The sequence below is a fragment of the Antechinus flavipes genome, chromosome 3, assembly GCF_016432865.1.
Source record: "Antechinus flavipes isolate AdamAnt ecotype Samford, QLD, Australia chromosome 3, AdamAnt_v2, whole genome shotgun sequence".
Taxonomy (NCBI): Eukaryota; Metazoa; Chordata; class Mammalia; order Dasyuromorphia; family Dasyuridae; genus Antechinus; species Antechinus flavipes.
The window spans coordinates 21,151,237-21,159,323 of record NC_067400.1 but is presented as its reverse complement, the minus strand read 5'-3'; positions in this window follow the sequence as shown (position 1 = coordinate 21,159,323).

Genomic DNA, 8,087 nt, shown 5'->3' with positions numbered 1-8,087 from the left:
GCTCATCACTCAATTGAAACTGCTCATTGTAAAGTTTCCAATGAGTGGAAGAGGGATTCTGTCTCTTTACAAAGTTGCAAAAAGGTGTCCTTGCTGTTTGCTGAGATTGTACAGGTGTTCCTATTTCTAGATGATGTTCTATAGGTAAAAGTCTTCAGCTCATTATGGAACCTCCTCGAGATTCATAAATATTCATAACAGATATTCATAACATAATTCTAACTATTCACATAGAACAAAAAAAAAAATTGCAGAGGAATGCCTATTGTTCCATGGAATTAACCAGTCCATTGATACACCTGTCTAGGACTGACACAGTGGAGCAACAACGGGATAGCTTCAAATTCCCAGTGCCTTCATCTGTTAATGATCTCCCATTCAGCCATGTCTCATTTGTTTGTAGATATTGTTTTTTATTGTTGTCTCACTATCAACTCGTAAATTCCTTCAGGGCAGGGACAGTGTTTTACTGCTTTTTGTATCTTGGGTGCTTAGAATAGTTCCTGCACATCATAGATACTTAGCAAATGTTTGCGGATAGATTGATTGGAAAATTGAAAAAGAGAAAGAAAAAAAAAAGCACATTTAATAAATGCCTATGTCTCAGAGACTGTGGTAAGTACTTTATAAATATTTGATCCTCACAATAAACCTGTGAAGTTGCTATTATCACTTCTATTTCTACAATTAACGAAACTAAAACAGAGTTCATGACTTGCTTGGAGTCCCATAACTAGTAAATATAAGGCTAGATTTGAACTGAGATCTTTGGTCTTCAGATTGAAAATTCTAGCCAATGAATCACCTCGCTGCCCCTTTAGGGAAAAGGATGGAAGACTGGCTTACTCTGAGTAAACTTCATTTCTTTTCATGAGCCCTCCTTCTGCTGCTCCCAGAAACCAAGGTTTAACTCTATTATACCAGTCTGATTTTGGTGACTTCATGTCATGACTGACTGACTGAACAGAATCTCTGGAAAATTTAAGTTGAAGGTCAGTCATCCACAGAACAGTGATGAGACACACGGCATACAGCAGTGATTTACCTATAAAATATTCCACAGGATAAAGGAAAATTACATCAAATGTCTGGTTAGAAAAGGAGATGCTCCTGTCAGGAAAAGAGAGAGAAGGGAGCCTGTTGACAGCCAGGCTGAAGCACTCCATTGTTATCCCCAGGATATGAAAAGCTCTGCAGAGAGATCTCCAGACCAGTGCAGGATCTACTGAAGACTTGGACAAGATGCATTCGAGATGCTCAGGCAACGGGAGCTATGTCACTGGGAAGAGGACCCACTGGAGGAAATCACAAGCCTATTGAAATGATCAAAGTCTTTATTTGTGTATTTAATATCTCCTAGTAGAATGTATGCTTCATGGGGGCCAACTTTGATCTTTTCTTAATATGTTCCTTCCTCTTCCCCCCTTTCAGGTTCTAACAGAGTGGTTTACATCAATGTTTTATTGAATTTAATGCTATTAAATTAATTTAGTTTTTTCAAAACTAAATGTATTTGATAAGATATATGGTTATATTACATATGCAATATTCCTAATTTCTTCCTAATGTTGTGAATAAATAAAAATTATGTAACACTCATGTGAGTCTAACTTTTTCTAATGTTACTGAACCCATTCCTCATAAGTATTGTCACAAATAATTCATTTCACTGTCCCTTTCTTATCCAGATGAAAGCAACTAAAAAGAATCCAATGATCCAAGCACTTGAATATATATATTATATATATATGTACATATATATGTATATGTATATATATATATAAATATGTTATTTATATATATATAAAGCTATTGTATGATTATTATATACTAATACTAAGCTATTCAAATACTAGGTAGAAAGTAAGTTCTTTCTTTGTGTCATTCAGTCATATTAGACATGTAGCCCAAAGAATACATATAAAAATGTTTCAGACTAATTAATCTCTTCTATCCTGAAGTCAATGTTTCATGAGTGGAATTCATCTTTCATCGTGGGTTGATTTGAATTCTACAACAGGTCTACAATAATAAACATGACAAATAAAATGACAGTCAAAATACAGAATTCATTTCAGGGTAAAGGATTATTAACAATCATTAAGAATATGATTTACATAAACTAGAAAACCCTATATTATCATTCCAGATTTATAGGAGAAGAATTCAAATTATAGAAGGCCTAAATGACTTAATCAAATTTAAACAATAATAGGTAGCCACAAAAATAAAAATGAGAGATTTTGATTAGGTTTGAGTTTTAGTTGTTCTGCCGTATTCTCCCTTAGGTGCACATTTTTTGTATCGTTCATATTTTTCTGTTCATAAGATAAAGTGCATTTTTGCTTGTAAATACCTTTGGCTTAATTGATTTTTAAATTGACTAATATAACAAGATAGAACACCGATCAATGACGTGTTTGCTCATATGCCACATTCCATAAAAAAGTGTATCTACTTTTCAGCAGCGTTGTTTAGTGGGCTATGAATTACAAAGCCCAATAGAATTCTACTGACTTTAATCATTTGGCAGTTATGTACAAAGACAGTGCTAATAAACACTCCCAGGTTATTTTTCATTTATGTGGGTAAGTGAAACATGCATTTTTCATTTCAATGTATAATGTTTATTTTGCAGTTACCATAGATAGCTATATTCCAATCTAAATATTGGATTCAGTGCAAATCATGAAGGCAAAGTAATGAGTAAACTGAAAGAAAAAAAATTAGTTATAGATCTTGTAAGAAGTGATCACAGCCATATCTTAAAAGCTGAAACTGATTTTTTAAATTAAAAAAAATTAATAAAGTTTTAAAAATAATAAATGAGGTTTTTAATATTTTGTTAATCTTTATCTTTTTTTTTTTAATTCCCTCGATTCTGCCACCTTACTACTTATATGACCTCTAGTAAGCCACTTAATTCTTCTGGCTTCAGTTGTTCAATAATAAAATGAAAGAGTAGGACTAGCTAGTATCTAACTCCTATTATTACTATGAATACCAATAGGAAAAAAGTCCCCCTTATTTCCCCAGAATGTAAGCTTCTGAGGATAGGAGTTGTTTTCCAATTTTATCCTTGTACAATCAGCACACAGCACAAGGACTTGGCCCAATAAATCTTCAATAAAAGCTAATTACATTACTTGGAAGTGAGACTTCAAAATGTTGTTGACTTTCAAGCTACTCACATATAACTTCCCCCTTTCCCACTTTGCTTGATAATAAAGTACTTTTGCTTAAGATATATGTAGAATGTCATCTCTTCCAAATATTAGAATAAATGTTCAATTTACTTTAATAACAGTCCCCCTATACAAATACTGGCTTGTTTTTTGTCTAGCCATTATCAGATATAAAATATTGGTCTGTGGAAAGGTACAGACATCTCCACCAGCTGCTGACCAACTTCTGCCTACAGGATGGGCAAACCTATCTAGCTAGAGCAGCAAGATAACTCAGGGGACAGTCCCTTCAGATTCAAATGGAGATTTATACCAGGCCTGACACAGTCCACGAGACCTTGGACTGGCCATTCCACTAGTTCTGTGCCTTCTGGGAGTGAAAGAAATTCCTCTGGAGAAGGGGCCCACTTTCTTCACCAACTAAAACTGTTCAGCATGAAAGTCTAAAAGCCCTGAGAATGGCTTCTAGCCCAGCCCAAGCATTGGTTAGCTTGGAAACTAATCCTTGTGGAGAGAGTATTTCTGGTTATACCTTTTGCTGTAGATTAGAGGGGCAAAATAAGGTGGGCTGCATTGCCACCTGCAACACACTGGGTACTGATCCATCCAGATAAAATTACAATTAGGAAATATTTAACAAAATAAATAACAATGCAATAACACATAGGTAATACAACCTTTTAAATCTGTTAAAATGTGACCTGCAGGAAATCCGAAATATGGATTACAGGCCCCTCTATTTCTTTTTGAATTTGACACCACCATTCTTGAGTTAAAACTAATGAAGACCCAGAAAACAAAGTTTTCATCACAATTCCAAATAATTCAAAATCAGCAATTCACCTGATTTTATCATCTTACATGATAAATTATCATATGATTTTATTTTTATTTTTGCTGAGGCAATTGGGTTAAATGATTTGCCCAGGATCACACAGCTAGGAAGTGTTATTAAGTGTCTGAGTCAGATTTGAATTTAGGTCCCCATGACTTTAGGTCTGGATAGATAGATAGATAAGTGGATAGACAGAGAGAGAGAGAGAGAGAGAGAGAGAGAGAGACAGAGAGAGAGACAGAGATAGAGAGAGAAACAAAGAGAAAAAAGAGAGAGAGAGAGAAACAAAGAGAAAAGAGAGAGAGAGAGAGAGAGAGAGGAGAGAGAGAGAGAGAGAGAGAAAAGAGAGAGAGAGAGAGAGGAAAGATAGAGAGGACCATTAAGGGAATTTGTTTTTTTTTTTCAACTAAAGATATTTGTTACAAGATATGTTTTCCTTTATTTTTACAAAAATCTTTAAAAGGTTTAAATGCAAAAGAACTAGTTTTACAAGAAATTTCTTTTTTTCTTTAACCTTTTTATAGATGTTTATACACATATTAAAGGAATTGTTTTGCTTGATTATGTTTACATATTACAAGAAATGTTTTACACATGGAATTTCATATATATATTATATATATGCACATATATATATCATGTTTTTATAATGGATAACTGATTTTGAATAGTCATTGTATTGATAATAGTTTTTACAACTTGCAAAGAGTTATCATATAAATTATTTTTTCTGGTTGTTCTTATTTCATTCTTTTCCCATTTATAAAAGTATCCTCAAAATTAAGCTTTTTAATAATATTAATATTATCATAAGTCATTTTTCTGGTTTGATTCACTTCACTGTTCTCATCAGCTCATAAAAGTTTTTCCCTATCTCTTTAAAAATCACCAATTGCCTCCTCTCATTTTTTACAAACATACTAGTATTCCATCACATTCATATATTGAATGTCCTCAATTGATGGACATTCTTTTAGTCTCCATTTTTTCCCACAATAAAAAAGTTACTATAAATCTTTTATACATAAAAGTACTTTTTCCTCTTTTTTTAACTGACAAAACTGAAGAAATAATTGAAATTTTCAATGAGAGGATTATTTTGAATTTTTTTTTTTTTTTACTATATGATACACATCTTTGATAACTTTGCTCAAGAATACTTTCTGTCACATTTCTTTGTCATTCTATAGAGAATGGTGACTCAGGCTAATTTGTTTTCTCAATTAAAATTTAATTTTTTTCCTAAATAGGTACACATTATTTTATATGTTGCAAATGCCAGCATATAATAGTTATATCTGAAATTTAATGTAACCTGTATTAATATGTGATTATTTATTTATATGCAATATATATTAAAGAAATTATATAACAATTTGCTTAAAAAAGTTAATATCAACTAAATTAAGAAATTGCTGACAAATTATTGAAATAAAATTCTATATGAATTAAATGCTAATGACCAGGGATGCTGTCAAGGCAAAAAAAAGTCTATTTGCATACCATGTCAATATATGTCTACAAGTAAATCTTATCAGTTTTCTGACATGCTGCTGATATATCTGTCCAGGTTTCATGGGTGTACAACAGTTTATTCAGTGCAATACTCTATAGACCTCCCATTTGGTATTCAGTCTGATAGCTCTTTTCTCCCACACTTTTCTTTTAGAGCCTCCAAAACTCTGAGCTGGCTCTGGCCATGCAGGAACCTCATCATCTGTGTGGACAGACAGGAAACTGTAATGCAAGGTAAGTGAACCTATTCGTAGAATTCAACATTTCTCCATTTAGTGTGACTGATGTTTCCATGTATGGATAGTGCGGCTGGCTAATGATAGATCTTTTGTTTTGTTTTGATGTCCCTTGTCAAGCCATGGACATTTAAATTTCTAATACTTAACACAGGGCCTGCCATAGAATAAATTCTTTACAAATTGATTTGACTTGACTTGAACAGTGTGTGTGATCAGATTTCAATCTATAACCACTGAACAATTCAAATAAAGAACAGGACTAAAATAAGGAAGTGTGTAACAGGAAACAAACAAACAAAAAAAGCTGTGGGTTGGTTATATATATGTGCAAAGAAACAGGTGCTGGACTGAAGTTCCACTGTTGTCTTTAAGATTTCAGAAGAATGTAAGAATGTTTTCAGTACTTTGGTTAGATTTCTTGTGGTGAATTCATGAAAAGATAAGGATAAGAGTTGTTTTCTGTATCCCTGAGGGGAAGGGACCCTTCCAAATTGGTAATATTATAAATTAATTTTAGTGATTGAATGTATTGAATTTCTTATTATTTGATTTAGTTCAATATCTTGCCCTGACAAGATGTTTTTTTTAATATTGCCCATTTCACAAAGTGTTTTACCTAGCCTGTTCAGTTTTGTGTCATTGGCCAGTTTGATACATGTTGCATGTACCTTTTTCCATATGGTACCAAAAATGGTAAAGAAAAAAAACAACCATGTTCAGATCTCAGGCTTACCACTGGAGATCTCCTAACTTGTCATGGAATCATTAATGACTACTGTCTGGGTACAACTGCTTAACCAGACTTGAATCCTCTTCATTGTATTTTTTATGCTCCATCTCTCCATCATTTTCACAAGATTAGATGAAAGGCATTTCCAAATGTTTTGCATAAATCTGGTCCAATTGATCTAGAGGAGTAGTACTATTGCTTCCTCATCTACCTCTATGATAGCTATCAAAAAAAGGCAATATGGTTCCTATCATGTGGATTCTCTCTCTCTCTCTCTCTCTCTCTCTCTCTCTCTCTCTCTCTTTGGTTTTCTTTTTTTATTAAAGCTTTTTATTTTCAAAACATATGCATGGATAATTTTTTTAGCATTAACCCTTGCAAAACCTCATGTTCCAAATTTCCCCTTCCCACCCTCCCCTAGATGGCAAGCAATCCAAAATATGTTAAACATGTTAAAAATCTATGTTAAATCCAATATATGTGTACATATTTATACAAGTACCATGCTACACAAGAAAAATCAGATCAAAAAGGAAAAAAATGAGAAAGAAAATAAAATGCAAGCAATAACAACAAAAAAAGAATGAAAATTCCTCTCTCTGGATATAGACAGCTTTCTTCATGACAAGATTATTGGAACTGGCATCAATTATCTCATTGTTGGAGAGAGCCATCTTCATCAGAATTGATCTTATTGCTGTGTACAATGTTCTCCTGGTTCTGCTCACTTCACTCACCATCATACATGTAAGTCTCTCCAGGAATCTCTAAAAGCATCCTGCTGATAAGTTCTTATAGAATAATAATATTCCATCACATTCATATACCACAATTTATTTAGCCATTCTCCAACTGATAGGCATCCACTCAGTTTCCAGTTTCTGGCTACTACAAAAAGGGCTGCCACAAACATTCTTGCACATGTGGGTCCCTTTCCCTTCTTTGAGATCTCTTTGGCATATAAGTCCAGTAGACACATTGCTAGATCAAAGGGTATGCACACTTTGATAACTTTTTGAGCATAGTTCCAAATTGCTCTCCAGAATAGCTGGATGTATTCACAATTCCACCAACAATGTATCAGTGTTTGAGTTTTCCCACATCCCCTCCAACATTCCGCATTATCTTTCCCTGTCATTCTAGCAAATCTGACAGGTGTGTAGTGGTATTTAAGAATTGTCTTAATTTGCATTTCTTTTATTAATAATGACTTGGAGCATCTTTTCATATGGCTAGAGATAGTTTCAATTTCTTCATCTAACAATTGTCTGTTCATATCCTTTGACGATTTATCAATTGGAGAATGGCTTGATTTCTTATAAATTAGAGTCAATTCTCTATATATTTTGGAAATGAGGAATGACTTGAATTCTTATAAATTTGAGGCAATTATCTATATATTTTAGAAATGAGGCCTTTATCAGAATCCTTAAGTGTAATATTCTTTTCCCAATTTATTGCTTCCCTTTTAATCTTGTCAGCATTGGTTTTTATACAAAAATCTTTTAAATTTAATATTCTATAATATATATATAATATTTAATATAATATAATTGTGAACCTAACCTATTCCACTGATTAAT